The sequence below is a fragment of the Rhinopithecus roxellana genome, chromosome 18, assembly GCF_007565055.1.
Source record: "Rhinopithecus roxellana isolate Shanxi Qingling chromosome 18, ASM756505v1, whole genome shotgun sequence".
Classification (NCBI taxonomy): Eukaryota; Metazoa; Chordata; class Mammalia; order Primates; family Cercopithecidae; genus Rhinopithecus; species Rhinopithecus roxellana.
This window is the reverse complement of record NC_044566.1, coordinates 59,699,954-59,714,989: the sequence shown is the minus strand read 5'-3', so window position 1 is coordinate 59,714,989 and position 15,036 is coordinate 59,699,954.

Here is a 15,036-nt window from a genome sequence, read left to right as displayed (position 1 = left end):
ACAAGCTGGACTATTGTCAACACTGGATCCTGAGAGCAAAATGCTGTGAAGTTGCAACTTCATTCTTTTCCTCCTTCATCCTTTGGGCAGGGTGCTCTCGCTGTGTCTTTGTGTCCTCTCTGGGTGGTGGATGCACCGGGATGAGGACCGGCCAAGGAGTCTCCCTGGAGCCCTTGAGGGAGCTTGGAACATAGACAAGTCCCCCTGGCTGTTCGAGGCCATTTCACCTTCGCCAGCGGTTCATCCCTGGGGGCTTGGCAGCAACCTTGCTCATGTTGGTTGCCTTTTCTGAGCACTGGCCACTGCTGTGGCTGGTAAAGGCATTTTGGAAATCCGTATTACACCCACCAGCTTCACCTGTCCCTAAAATTTTGAGCCCTAAAATTTTCCTCACTTCTTCAAACAACCCCCAAATGTTGCTGCTTTTCATAATCCGAGATTTTTCCTAACTCTCCCTCTCCTTCTTTCTTTTGCAGCACAAAATGCCCACGGGAATCACACCTTTGACATCCATCACCACCCTTTCAACAGTGGCCCTCAAACCTGTCTGGAAAATGATGACATCTGAATTATATCATTTATAAATCATTTATATAATACCAAAGTGCTGGGATTACAGGCGTGAGTGGGGGCAATTTTAAATTAAGAAAATTCTGTCAATGAACGTAGTCCCTCCTCCCCGAATGGAGATGGAGGAATGATGAAATCCTGACAATGGAGCCCCTTGGGCTGCTGTTGGGAGGAGGCAATATTTTAAAGAAGAAGCAGAAAGAGGGTGAGAATAACATGGATTGAACACCTGCTATTGGCCAAGGCTGGGGCCTTAGAGTTTTCACCCAGGAGTCATTGCAGGTGGGCCCAGAGGACTGCAGAGAGTTAGAAATGGAACCTCCATTTCTAACTAATAGGAACCTCCATTTTTATGCTCTAGAGGAGAGCTGAGAAGAAGCTGGAAAATATTGTAAGAGCTAACACTTATAATACTGCTTATGTTACACCAAGCACTGTTTTAGGTGCTTACATATATTAATTTGTGGAATCCTTGCAACACTGTGTGAGTAGGTGTATTTGAATTATCTCCATATTACAGACAGGAAAACTGAGGCACAAAGAGTGAGTTAGTTGCCCAAGGTTAGCTAGTAAAGGTGGGATTTACACAAATTATGCTTTTTCACTGCTGCCTTACACCATCTTGCTGAGAACTTCTCCACATACCACCAGTGTGCTGGCTCATTAAGTCGTGTGTTTGTGTGAGTGTATGAGTGTGTGTGCATATGAGTGTGTGAGCCAGGGGTGAGCTCTAAGTTCCGGTGGTGGTGAGACTGTTTTACTCACTGCTTTGTCCTCAGCACCTAGCACAGTGCTCAGGAAAGGTTTGTGGAATCGATGCAGGAATAAATACACTTAGATTTTTCTAAGTACAGGCTCCTGTAGCTCCTTTGTTAGGAGTTATTTTGTGGCTGTCATTATGGCCCAATTTTCTTTTTTCATTTGGGTGAAAAATGATTTTGGCATTTAAACAGCATGACTTCATTATTGATTTAAAAAAAAAAAATCTGTCCCTACTATCAAATTCTCCTCTTGGCATTTTGTTACTCTGGATATATTTAGAAGCATCTTTGTAGTGTCCTTCTTTCTTTTGTATCTAGGATGCATTTTAACAAGGAGTATTCTATGTATGCAAAATTGTTGTATTTTTATTTTTGTTTATCTCCTGCACTTCATAATCGAGGTTAAGAGTATGCCATTTTGATAACAAAGAACTTTCTTACTATCTTTTCGACTGACTGAATAGGCAAAGGAAACACCATAATTGTGTGAAATGGTCTGATTTAGAAACCAATTATAAGGAATGTAATTATCTACTAATGGAATATGCATGTAAGTCCTTGGTTTGCTGCTTCTAATGTCACTGTAGACAAATGCGTAGCCAGGAGAAAACTCACATAAAGTAAATTGAAAATCACCCATTTCTAGATTATGACTGAAAATCTCATGACACCTAACAACTCAGAATCAAAAAGAATACCTGTTTTTCACCTGCAAGTGTCTCACTGTATGTGTGTATGTGTGTGTATATGTATGTAATATGTATGTTTATATGTGTATGTGTAAGTATGTGTTTGTGTATATATGTGATATGTATATGTTTACATGTGTATTTGCATGTGATCTGTATGCATGTACATGTATGTGTGGGTGGGTGAATGTGTATGTGTATGTATGTGTGTGTGTATGTGTGTGTATATGTATGTAATATGTATGTTTATATGTGTATGTGTAAGTATGTGTTTGTGTATATATGTGATATGTATATGTTTACATGTGTATTTGCATGTGATCTGTATGCATGTACATGTATGTGTATGTATGTGTATGTGTGGGTGGGTGAATGTGTATGTGTATCTATGTGTGTGTGTATGTGAGTTTGTATGTGTGTGTGTTTGTGTGTATGTGTGTGTAGGGGTGAGTCTGTATGTGTATGTGTGTGTGTTTCGGGTGTATGTGTATGTGGGGGTGTGTGTGTGTGTATGTGTGTGTGTATGTGTGTGTGTGTATGTGTGTGTATGGGGGCGGGTGGGTGAGCTTGTATGTGTGTATGTTACGTGTGTGTATATATGTGTGTGTGGGTGGGTGGGGGTGAGTGGGGCAGTGGGGGCTCAGACAGGGTTTTTTCTGGTTAAACCTTAAGGTCCACAGCTCCCCTTCTGTCTACTGATAATTCTTGATGATTTAATCTATACGTTTCTCTGGGCTACAAAACCGGAACTCTAAGGTCCTTTTTTTAAATTATAAGAACGAAAATAGAAGAAAGCCCCTTTGGTTCTCTTAGGAAATGCATGATTGAGGAACGGCCCGTTGTCCTCGTCAGTTTTCATAAGCCGTGCACAGTGAGACAAGGGAGCAGAGGCCTGGGAGCCGGCGCGCTCTGGCTGCGTGGGCTGTCGGCTCCGGGGGAAGAAGCCGACTGTGCTTCGAAGCGTTCGCCCTCTCCCTCCTCGGCAGAGCGCTTGTGAAACGTTTGCTTCAGCTGGAGCAGGGTGGAGAAGGCAGGGTCAAGCTGCACAGCCCCAGGGCAGCGGCGCCATTCTCCATGGCGCCAACAGACTGTGAGTGGGATGCTGAAATGTTTGGGTCCCATTTCCCACAGACGTTTGCCTCCCCCATGCCTGTGATATCAGAGCAAATTCTCCTTATCCTAAGCCAACCAAGCTTACTTTATTAAAATATCCTTCATACCTTCTTGTCCCCACTGCACTGCTCCAGTCTCTTCACTTCCTGTATTTTGTCAATTCTAAGACACGTTTTGCGTACATTTGAGCATCTTTGAAATGGGGATGCTTCTTACAGTCAATGCTAGTCATAGTTTAATTGGTAGCGTGGGAAATAACATAATGGTGTGCTTTATAATCTGCGGTGCCCTAGGTTTGATGAACTATGACAGCAACTCTATGGGCTTTGCAAAACTGCCTCCCTTTCCAGCCTTGTCATATGCTACTGATTCACACAAACCCTGTCCCGAAGGATGTTTTGTGATGACTTATTTCCCTGGAACGTACTTTCCTCCCGGGCGATCTTTGTTCTAGTTTTTCTCTGCCTCTGACGCTTTCTACTATAGCTTCGTCTCTGCCTATGGAAATCCGTCTTCTGGGCCAGCTCAAAGGCTTATCACCACCTGCAGCCTCCCCTGATGATCCTATCCGGAAATCATCCCTTCCTGCCCTCAAATCTTACAGGGATTTGCTCGTGTTTCCTTGTGGCATTTAGAGGCCTTTTAAAAACTAATAATCAAATTATTTCTCTTTCTTAATCAATTCTTATTCTTATCTTTCTTGGTATTTGGAAGCAAAGATACATTTTTATTCTCAAACAGTTGATTTTTCGTGGGGAATGTGGTAAGGAATGCTGGGCAAAACTCATCTCCAATTCAAATGGAATATCTGCAGTCAGTTTTATGCAGAACCTTTCTATTTTTTAAAAAACACTTTTTGAAGTATGATTGAGATATAAAAACCTGTACATACTTAATGTATACAATCGGATGAGTTTGGAGATGAGAACCGTCGGCCTTCCAGATCTACAGTTTCTGCATCTGGGGATTTAACTAACTCAAATCAAAAATATTTGGAAAAAAATAGACAAATAATACATATAAAAACAATGCTGTATAGTAACTACATAGCATTTGGTATTACAAGTAAGCTAGAGATGATTTAAAGAGTATAGGAGGATGTGCTTAGGTTATATGCAAATACTATACCATTTTATATCAGGGACTTGAGCATCTACAGGTTTTGGTATCTCTGGGGGTCTTGGAACCAATCCCCCCTCAGATATTGAGGGACGACTGAAACCACCTTTGCAAAAATTATAACTAAGGAAATTATGACAGTGAAAGAGATCAGACCTAACTGACTCCATCTTGTTTTAACCTTTAAGCTGTCCTTATTCATTCCTGGGCATAGGCTGAATTGACTTTGGGAAGGAGTTCAGTTTATGGATTCCTTAACTGCTTTTGTTCTGTAACAAAATGGATAATACCCCCTTTTTTTTTTTGAGGCAGAGTCTTGCTCTGTCCCCCAGGCTGGAGTGCAGTGGTGTGATCTCGGCTCACTGCAAGCTCCGCCTCCTGGGTTCACACCATTCTCCTGGCTCAGCCTCCCGAGTAGCTGGGACTACAGGCACTGGTCATCTGGCCAGGCTAATTTTTTTTTTTTTTTTTTGTATTTTTAGTAGAAACGGGGTTTCACTGTGGCCTCGATTTCCTGACCTCATGATCTGCCCACCTTGGCCTCTCAAAGTGCTGGGATTACAGGCGTGAGCCACCGCACCTGGATAATAGCCTTTTCTTGAAAAGACCTCTTTCTGGCCTGGGGACCAGTTTGCCTTTGCAGGACTAACAAATCAGCTACAAGATTAAAAATTACAGTTTAGGAGTCATGCAACCTCTGGTTCCAAGAGTTTGAACCTCCACAACTTGCTCCTGGGGATAACATCATTATTGTTAAACCTAAGAGCAATGCTTGAGGTATTTTGCAGACCCTGCACTGGATGGATTAGCTGACACCATCGAGACCGGTAATTTGGCTCAACCAGTTCTGCGACCCCACCCAGGAACAGAGGACAGCAAGAAAACCTCACTTCGACCCCTTGCCGCCAAATTATTTTTAAAAACCCTACACCAGGACCTGTGGCTCATGCCTGTAATCTCAGCACTTTGGGAGGCCGAGGTGGGTGGATCATTTGAGGTCAGGAGTTCAAGACCAGTCTGGCCAATATGACAAAAGTTAGCCAGGTGTGGTGGCACATGCCTGTAGTCTCAGCTACTCAGGAGGCTGAGACACAAGACTTGCTTGAACCTGGGAGGTGGAGGTTGCAGTGAGCTGAGATTGAGCCACTGCCCTCCAGCCTGGGTGACAGAGGGAGACTTTGTCTCAAGAAAACAAAAAACAAAAAAGAAAAAAACTCTGGTCCCCAAATGCTCAGGGAGACTGAGTTGAGTAATAATAAAACTCTGGTCTCCCACACAGCCGGCTCTGTGTGAATTACTATTTCTTTATTGAAATTCCCCTGTCTTGATAAATTAGCTCTGTCTAGGCAGCGGGAAGGGTGAACCCATTGGGTGGTTACACATTTGGGGGCTTTCCTGGGACTGCCCTTGTGGTTACCTGACCATGGTTTGGTAGCCTCCCTCTGGCAATAGATCCAAAGGCCAGCCCAAGTGGCTGCCTAGTTCTCTTGGACTGGGGGCTGACTCTGTTACCATCTCTACCCATGGGGCACTGCCGACCCAATGTATATGGATTTAATTGCAATGGAGAAATAGTCCTGGGGAAACATCCCATAACTGTAGCCCTGTCACAGGGTGTGTCTGTCTGTAGCCCTGTCACAGGGTGTGTCTGTCTGTAGCCCTATCACAGGGTGTGTCTGTCTGTAGCCCCATTGCAGGGTGTCTGTCTGTAGCCCCATTGCAGGGTGTCTGTAGCCCCATGGTGGGGTGTCTGTCTGTAGCCCCATGTGGGGTGTCTGTCTGTAGCTCCATGGTGGAGTGTCTGATTTGGTGAGTATTGTAGGCGCTGTCCACAGCCCCTTTCTTCTGATGTTGGCCTCTCTGGACGTGCTGCTGTCTCTTGGTAGCCTCTTGGGGTGTCTGTCTGCAGCCCCATCACGAGGTGTCTATTCGTAGTCCCATTACAGATGTCCGTAGCTGTAGCCCTGTTACAGGGTGTCTAATTGGATGGAGAACAGGGGACTTGTTTGGAGGAATCCTCTTGATTTGAAACTGGGTCTGGAATCTGTGTCTTGAAGGCCTTCTGTTCGTTTTACGTGCGTGCGTGCGCGTGCGCGTGCGTGCGTGCGCGTGCGCGTGCGTGTGTGTGTATGTGCGGAGGGGAACTTGGAAGGAATCGCTGTTGAAGGAACGCCCAGCAGGCCTAACTCAGGGTGACTGCTCTTCCATTGTGCCTAAAGATGCCCATTGACTCCCTGGTGGGAGGTTCTCTCTCCCCACTGTGAGTGGATTAAAGACAACAGGGACCAACAGGAGAAGGTTTGAGCCTTGCCAGGTCGATATTGGGTGCTGAACCAGGTGACTAGGGTCTGGTTTACGTGTATTTTGCCTCGGCTGGGATGAAAAATGTTAATTCGGTTCCCCATGCAACCTGCTGGGCAGCGTCTTGCAAAAATAAGAATCTCTTGCCTGTGGCTCCGTAAAACAGAATAGGGTGATTTTCTTTTGTAAAGTGGCTTGACCCCCACAGCCACGGCACAGGGAGCTGGGTCATCAAAAGCCGCTTCGTTCTTCTGGAAGCTGCAGAGAAAGGGAATCTGGAAACCTAGTATGCCAGCAAAAAGGGTAAGAATTTCTTACGGGACAAGTTTCTGATATTTCTCTCTCTCTCAGTCTCTCTCTCTGTCTCTCTATGTGTGTGTGTGTGTGCTTGAGTGCAAACAGTAAACAACACTGTTTGTCTCCTCTGCAAAGGCAGACTGGGCCCCAGGCAAGAAGGGAGCCTTTTTGGGAAAGGGTTATTATCAATTTTGTTTCAGAGTCAAACCATGAACTGAATTTCTTCCCAAAGTTAGTTCAGCCTATGCCCAGGAATGAACAAGGACAGCGTAAAGGTTAGAAGCAAGGCGGAGTCAGGTCGGATCTCTTTCACTGTCATCATTTCCACAGTTACAAGTTTTGCAAAGGCGGTACACCAGATAGCTGTGAAACCGTCACCACAGCCAATGCCATAAACCGCCTTCAAAAGTTGCCTCTTACTCTATTGTTATTTTAATGTGAATCTTTCCATTTAAGGCTCAATTGGAAGATAAGAAAATATAAGTAATTAAGAATATTTTACCCTAAACATCTTATTAATTTTTCTAAAAATTCCAGATATATTTTTTCAAATTAAAAAATTTCAGGGAAACTACAGAAATTAAAAGATTTTAGGCCAGGCGCAGTGACTCATGACTGTAATCCCAGCACTTTGGGAGGTTGAGATGGGCAGATCACCTGAGGTCAGGAGTTTGAGACCAGCCTGGTCAACATGGTGAAACCCCTTCTCTACTAAAAATACAAAAATTAGCTGGGTGTGGTGGCAGGCACCTGTAATCCCAGCTACTGGGGAGGCTGTGGCAGGAGAATCACTTGAACCCGGGAGGGGGAGGTTGCGGTTGCCGAGATCACGCCATTGCACTCCAGCCTGGGTGACAAGAGTGAAACTCCATCTAAAACAAAACAAAACAAAACAAAAACAAAACAAAAAACGGTTTTAATCTGAATTTTTTGTTCTTCCTTCTCCAGTTCTAAGCCTTTCATTTTTGGCATTGATGGGGCTAGGGAACTAGCCCATATTCTGAGGGATTTGCCTTAAATGCCAGGATGAATGTTTGGGTTCAGTTCTCCTTAGCTCTGAGAAGCCGTGGAAGGTTTTGAAGTGAGGGAGGTGGTTGAGAGTGACACCAGTTGGGTGGGGACTGTATTTTTCCCTGTCATGGCCACGGGAAGATGAGCATGGCAGCAAGGTCCTCCACACCCAGTCAGCCCACAGTTAGCGCTTCGACTGTGTGTCAGAGAGAGGAGGAACGCACGTGTTTGTGCGGAATGCATACCTGGCTCTGATCTTTCCACACTGTATGTAAAAATGAGTAAAGCTTTTGACATGCCCTAGGTTAAAAGTGTCAAATGTTGAGTCTGAATGAACCAAAGGATGGGAACACAGTAAAAGTAGATAAATAAGATAGAGACATGATTTTAAGAGACTAAATGAGGAGTTCAGTTAGGCTCCCCAAGCAAATCTGTACTGTCTTGTGAACCCCAAAATATCTGAGTCAGGTCTCAATTTAGAAAGTTTATCCTCAGGAGGTCCTAACAACATGTACCCATGGTGGTCGGGGTACAGCTTTGCTTTTATACATTTTAGGGAGACATGAGACATCAGTCAATACATGTAAGATGTACATTGGTTCGATCCGATCTGGAAGGGTGGGACAACTCAAGGTTGGCAGGGAAGAGTTCTTATCAGTAGAAAGGAATGTCCGGGTTATGGCAAGGGGTTGTGGAGACCAAGGTTTTTATCATGCAGATGAAGCCTCTAGATCGCAGGCTCTAGAGAAACTAGATCATAAATGTTTCCCATCAGACCTAAGGTCTGTGTTGATGTTAATGCTGGAGGTTATCTAATGAGGCATGTCCACCCCCCTCTTTCATCATGGCCTGAGCTAGATTTTCAGGTTAACTCTGGAATGCCCTTGGCCAGGAGGAGGGGTCCATTCAGATAACTGGGCCCCTTAGAATTTTACTTTTGGTTTACAGTCTCAGCCGTAGATGAAAAACCTCTTTAAGTTGTTATCAGCATGTCCGCCTCAGTGTGAATGAGTTTCAGTTTCCACAGAGTAGGTTTTAGAACAGCAGGAGTGGGGAGCTCTCTGCATCGCTGGTGTAGGGAAAGGGCGGCTGGGGAGGAGGCTCCTTCCCCATGAGCTCAGAGCTGCCCTGGAGGAAGAGTCAGGGGCCAGGCCTGCTCCTGTTTTCCTCTGGGCAAGGGCTGTGCTTGCCAGGTGACCTGCAGGTCCCTGAAAAGCTGAGTTCCATCTCCAGCACCTCCCTTGGAGGACATGCAGTGAGTCAGCCACTGTCAGCCTCTGCTGGGTCTGAACGCACTAATAAAGTGGCCTTTGCAGCACACGCCTTGCACGCACCTTCATCAGCCCTCTTTCCACAAGTCTTATTTATACCTGTGATGCAGCACATAAAGAAAGCTGGGTGAGTCACTGAGCGCCGTGGTGAGAAATGGACTTTCTGTCATTTCTCCTGGAGACACTGAGAGTTAATATTGCATGGGCGGTGAGGCAGCCGATGTCATCCGGCAAATAAGTATTCCAGTGTGTTCTCACTCCCCCATCACTCAAGATTCTTCCCTGCAGGAAACTCACAACCAAACAAAAGGGTTGTTTTCTTACTCCCTTAGGTGACAGCAATATTGAATCATTGCATTGATCTGTCTTCTTAGGGCTGGCTTTGTGTCTTTTAAGTGAGAAGGGGATACACAGTCTAACCGCACATTTTAAGAGCTTTGCCTTGTTTTTCAGAGCACTGCATGGCAATGGTAACAAGCATATACTGTCCACAGAAGGCCTTGTGGTCTCCCCACGGAACGGTTTATTGGCAATGCAATTTTCTTAATTCAGCTCCAAAGCAATTAAACATATTGAGCATCTGTTATGGGTAGTCACGGGGCGGGGGGAGTGCAATAATGAATAAGAAACCATGGTTCACTGTGAGTTTCATTCATTTCTTTATTCAACAAATCCCTGTTCTAGGCACTGGTGACACCACACGGAATAAAATAGAAAATGTTCCCACCCACAATGTTGTTTTAGTATAGCGGGGGCAGGAAACAGCCTCATAGCAGGTAGTGATACGTCACAGGAAGCAGCGTGGCCCAAGAGACTTCTCTGAAGAGGCGACATTTGGGTACAATTTTGAATACGTCAGTGAGTGAGTGTGGGTTACCTGGGGGAGGAAGCCCCTAAGTGAGGGCAGAGGCCCTGAGTTGGGAGCCTGTCTGTTGTGTCTGAGGAACAATGAGAAGGCAGTGTCGCCAAGCTTAGGGAGCAAGGGGGGCTCTGCCGGCCGTGAAGGTCAGAGAGCCAGGCCAGATGGTGCAAGGGTTAGGGGCCACTTCTGGACCTGGATTTTATGTTGTTTCATTTTAAATTTTGCATTTGGGTCTTTTATTCTTTTTTTAGCATATGGGACTTTGAAAAGTAAAGCATTTTACTGAAGCATAACCAACACAGAAATATACAAAATCCTCAATGCATAGACACAGCACTTGTGTCTCTGTTACACTTGTGTAATCAGTACTCAGTGAGAAATCGAATTTCACCAGCGCTCCCACCCTAGTGGCCTGTCTCAGTCACCCTCCCCTCCTCACGGAGAGCCACTACCTGATTTCTAGAAAGATAGACTGAGTCTGAACTTTATGTAAGTGGAATCATACAGTATGTACTCTTTTATATTTGGTTTCATTCATTCAGTGTTATGGTTGTGACATTCTTTCATGTTGTGGGTTATAACTGTTCATTCTTGTTGCTATTTTCTATTGTATGAACATTCCACAGTTTATTTGTCTATCCATTAGGGTTGTTTCCAATTTTGGGCTATTACAAACACAGCTTCTAGGAGCATTCATCTATGTGTCTTTTGGTCAATATATATATATGTGTTTCTGTCAAGTACAACAAACCTAGAAGTGGAATTGCTGGTTCGTGGGCCATATATGTGTTCAACTTAGTAAATATTGCCAAGTATTTCCATAGCGCTTGTATCAATTCACTCCCATCAACATTTAATAAAAGTTCCTGTTGCTCCATATTCTTGTCAGCACTTGGAATAATTCATATTGTTTTAGCCATTTTGATGTATATGTAGTGGTATCGCATGGTGATCTGAATTTGCATTTCCCTGATAACTCATGAAGTTAAGCACCTTTTCATACGTTTGTAGGCCATAATTAGGAAATCTACTTTTGTGAAGTACCTGTTCAAATCTTTTGCTCAGGTTTATTTCTGTTAATTGACTGTCTTTTAAAAAACAGTTTATAGGAATTCTTTGTGTATGCTGGACACAAGTCCTTGACTGGATATTTATATTTCAAGGAACTTCTCCCACTCTGTGGTTTGCATTTTCATCTCTTAATGATATCTTTTAGGGGAAAATTTTTTGATTTTAACATAGCACATAGGTTTTGATGACAGGCCTCATAAGTAAGTTACGGGGTAATACTGGCCTCATAAGTGAGTTGGGAAGTATTTCCTCATCTTCTGTGTTTTTTTTTTTTTTTTTTTGAGATGGAGTCTTACTCTATTGCCCAGGCTGGAGTGCAGTGGCTCAATCTCAGTTCACTGCAACCTCCACCTCCTGGGTTCAAGCGATCCTCCCTCCACAGCCTCCTGAGTAGCTGAGACTACAGGTGTGCACCACCACGCTCGGCTAATTTTTGTGTTTTTTAGTAGAGATGGGGTTTAGCCATGTTGGCCCGGCTGGTCTCACACTCCTGACCTCAAGTGATCCCCTGCCTCGGCCTCTCAAAGTGCTGGGATTATAGGCCTGAGCCACTGCACTCTGCTCTGTTTTTTAAGAGTTTGTTAAGAATTGGTTTGAGTTCTTCAAATGTTTGGTGTAATTTCAGTGGTGAGGCCATCTAGGTTTGAGCTTTTTTTCTTTGTGTACAGTTTATTGATTACTAATTTAATCTATTCACTTCTTATAGATCTATTCAGATTTTGTATTTCTTTCTTTTTTTTTTTTTTGAGACAGAGTCTCGCTCTGTCACCCAGGCTGGAGTGCAGTGGCGCGATCTCGGCTCACTGCAAGCTCCGCCTCCTGGGTTCACGCCATTCTCCTGCCTCAGCCTCCCGAGTAGCTGGGACTACAGGCGCCCTGCCACCGCGCCCAGCTAACTTTTTGTATTTTTAGTAGAGACGGGGTTTCACCGTGGTCTTGATCTCCTGACCTCGTGATCCGCCCACCTCGGCCTCCCAAAGTCAGATTTTGTATTTCTTTTCAAGTCAATTATAGTAGTTTGTGTCTTTCTAGGAATTTGTCCATTTCATCTTCTAAGTTATCCAATTTATTGGCATACAATTATTTGTAGTATTCCTTCATAATCCTTTTTATTTCTGTAAGACTGCTAGTCATACAGAAATAATGTAAGAAAATAATGTAAGAAAGAATCTAAGAAAAATGTCCCCGTTTTTATTTCTGATTCTAGTAAATTGAGTCTTCTATCTCTTTTTTTCTTGGTCAATATAGCTAAAGGTTTATCAATTTATTTGATGTTTTTGAAGAACCAGGTTTTGGTTTCATTAATTTTGTCTTGTTTTTCTATTATTTTCTTTCATTAATTTCTGCTCTGATCTTTATTATGTCCTTAGTTTTGCTTGATTTTGGTTTATTTCACTTCTTTTTCTGTGTCTTTAGATAGAGGTTTAGGTTAGGTTATTGATTTTAGATTCTTCTTCTTTCTTAATATAGGCATTTAGAGTTAAAAATTCCCTCAAATCACTGCCTTCACTCCATCCCATGAGTTTTGGTAGGTTGTGTCTTCATTTTCATTTAGCTCCAAGTATTTTCTAATTTCTGTTTTGATTTCTTATTTGATCTTTTTTTAATTGAGAAGTGTATTTTTTTTTTTTTTGTTTTTTTGTTTGTTTTGAGACGGAGTCTCGCTCTGCCGCCCAGGCTGGAGTGCAGTGGCCGGATCTCAGCTCACTGCAAGCTCCGCCTCCCAGGTTTACGCCATTCTCCTGCCTCAGCCTCCTGAGTAGCTGGGACTACAGGCGCCCGCCACGTCGCCCGGCTAGATTTTTTGTATTTTTTAGTAGAGACGGGGTTTCACCATGTTAGCCAGGATGGTCTCGATCTCCTGACCTCGTGATCCACCCGTCTCGGCCTCCCAAAGTGCTGGGATTACAGGCTTGAGCCACCGTGCCTGGCCGAGAAGTGTATTGTATTATTTCTACATCTTTGTGAATTTCCTAAATTTCTTTCTGTTACTGATTTCTAATTTCATTGAATCATGGTCAGATAATATACCTTATATTATTTTTATTCATTTAAATGTATTAAGATTTGATTCATGGTCTAGTATACGGTGTATACAGGAGAATGTTCCATGTGAACAATGTATATTCCATTGTTTTTGGGTGTAGGGTAGATGTCTGTTGGACCTAACTGATTTATAGTGTTGTCCAAATTTCTATCTCTCATTTGTTTCCTAGTTGCTATATCTATTATTGAAAATGAGGTGTTGAACACTCCCACTATTATTGTTGAATTGTCTATTTTTTCCTTCATTTCTGACAGTTTTTGCATCATATATTTTGGTGCTGTGATATTAGGTACGTATGTATTTATAATTGTTATATCTACCTGATGGATGAAACTTTTTATCATTATAAAATATTCATGTCTGTTTTGTCTGATATTGGCATAGTCATTCTAGTTTTCTTGTGGTTTCTGTTTGTATGATATATCGTTTTCCATCTTTTTACTTTCAATCTATTTGTATATTTTAATCTAAAATATGTCTCAGGTACGTAGCTAACACATAGTAGGATTTTAAAAAATCCAATCTGACAATCTCTGCCTTTTGATTATATTGTTTAATTCATTCACATTTAATGTTTCTAGTTGGATTCACATCTGCCATTGTACTTTTTTTCTGTGTCTCATGTCTTTTGTTCTTCAGTTCCTTCTTTACTGCTTTCTTTTGCATTATTTACATATTGTCCAGTGATATATTTAAGTTTCTTTAATTATGTTTTCACTATATTTAAAAAATTTCTTTACAGTGGTATCTCTAACGCTTACCATATTCACCTTGGTTTATCAGAATCAACTTCTGATTTACACTAGCTGATTCTAGTGAGATATAGAAGCATTACTTCTGTATAGATTTATTCTCTTCCCCTTCTTTTGTGGTACTATTATTATACATGTTACATTTATTCATGTTAGAAACCCAACAATACATTGCTATAAAAACTTTGTCATTTGTAATCATTTTTATACAGCTTTGCTTCCACCCACCTCCTTTTTTCTATCTTTGACAAAGATGTTACACAGAAATACATTACATTCTGGAAATTTAATGTAGATATCACATTTCTGTATGTTATGGGTTCAATAATATGAAGAGTATTCACAAAGTTAATGGAAAATGAATATTATGAAAAGCTGTATAGATTTCAAACTTTTTTGTAGCAAAATAAACTTGTACTAATGTTTTATTAATGTCTGAATAGGATGTAGTTTGAGTTGATGTTGAAGATGGAGACCATGGTGCAGACTATCCACCTAATTTATGTACCAGTTGAAGAGAACTAACAATAATACTACAAATAATGCCAATGCCACAGACCTCTCAATTGGTTCAGCTTACACAATTCTGAAGAATTGATGTTGAGCAAAGTTTCCCGTTGATGGGTGCCAAAACTGTTGTGCCCACATCAGCTTTCGATGGAAATTTTAAGCAAGAGGTATCAAGATCCTGAAGCATTTCTTTGAAGAATTGCAGTAGGAGATGGAACATGGCTTTGCCAGTACTATCCTGAAGACAAAGCACAGTCAAAGCAATGGCTACCAAGAGCTGGAAGTGGCCTAGTTAAAGTAAAAGCAGACCAATCAAGAGCAAAGGTCATGGCAACAGTTTTTTGAAATGCTCAAGGTATTTTGCTTGTTGACTTTCTGAAGGGCTAAAGAACAATAACACTTGCTTGTTGTGAGAATGGTTTGAGAAAGCTAGCCAAAGTTTTAGCAGAAAAGTGCCCAGAAAGCTTCACCAGAGTCCTGCTCAACTATTCTGAATGCTTTTGTTCATTCCTCTCATCACACAAGGGCAGTCTGGGGAGAGAGTTTTGATGGGAAATCATTAGGCAGCTCCACCTTACAATTCTGATTTGGCTTCTTATGATTTCTTTTTGTTTCCTAATCTTAAAAAAAATCTTTAAAGGGCACCCATTTTTCTTCAGCTA